Source organism: Phaethon lepturus, unplaced genomic scaffold, assembly GCF_000687285.1.
Source record: "Phaethon lepturus isolate BGI_N335 unplaced genomic scaffold, ASM68728v1 scaffold31691, whole genome shotgun sequence".
Taxonomy (NCBI): Eukaryota; Metazoa; Chordata; class Aves; order Phaethontiformes; family Phaethontidae; genus Phaethon; species Phaethon lepturus.
In genome coordinates this window covers 2,202-3,426 of record NW_010517493.1, presented here as the reverse complement: position 1 = coordinate 3,426, position 1,225 = coordinate 2,202, and positions in this window count along the sequence as shown.

The window sequence follows — 1,225 nt, the reverse complement described above, 5'->3', positions numbered from 1 at the left end:
CCCCCCTCGGTCCCTGCCGGTGGATATCTCCTGATGTGGATGCTGAGCCTCAGAGCACCCTCCCTGTCACCCAAGGAGCTGGGCAACTGGTGTGGGTCAACCAGCAGGTCTCTTGAGCATCCTTCCTCCATCTCTTTCACCGCTATGTGTGTACACTCCCCCAAGCTCTCCCCACACAGCATCTCAGGGCATGCAGTGCAGCCCCAGAGCCTCCTGGCAAGTGGGCACCGGCCGGGCTCCCAGGGGTGCCCGCCCACAGAGGAGGCGAGTTGCTTTCTGAAGTGCCGCAAGGAAACCATGCAACCAGATTCACGTAGCAAGTGTCTCTTCAGCGGGTTTGCCCCTATATACAGGTGCATCTACTGAATATATACATGCCTTAGCAATAGTATACTTGAAACTGTGCCACGCGTGACTTGATGGTGCTGAACTAATGCGTACAAAAGTATGGAGGGGTCCCTGTACCCTCCAAGTACAAAGTTCCTTCTGTCCAGCCGCAGGAAGGTCCGATTTTGGGGCATGACAGGTAACCTGCCAGGGATCCTGGGGGGGACGTGGCTTTGGCACCTGCCCGGTTTGCTCACGTTGCTGCCGGATCCGGCAGGACAGACTGGTGCCAGACTGCTGCGGGATGCTCAGCGCGGCAGAGTCCAGCCCAAGCACTTCAGCCGAGCTGCGATCCCTGGGCCGAGATGTGTGCGATCCACAGGCCGGGGTGCCCGCTGCTCCATGCCCACGGGCTGTTGCAGGCTTGGGCATCAGGCAGCAGCCGGCGAAAGCTGTGTGTATTCCTCTTACGGCAGGTGAAGATGTTGGTTAACCTTGGGAGAGGAAGACCTGGAGATTTCCCCTTGGAGGTGAAAGGTGCTAAAATCCCACCGCCAGCTGCCGCGCAGCACCCGCAGGGCATCCCAAATGCATTTCCTGGGCAGTTGAGCAGCTCTGGAGCAGCTGTGGTCGGTGAGAGGAGGTCCTCTCGGCACGCCTCTCGCCAGGACGGCAGGTGAAGATGTTGGTTAACCTTGGGAGAGGAAGACCTGGAGATTTCCCCTTGGAGGTGAAAGGTGCTAAAATCCCACCGCCAGCTGCCGCGCAGCACCCGCAGGGCATCCCAAATGCATTTCCTGGGCAGTTGAGCAGCTCTGGAGCAGCTGTGGTCGGTGAGAGGAGGTCCTCTCGGCACGCCTCTCGCCAGGGCTGGCATGCCCACTCCTCCCCAGCTGAC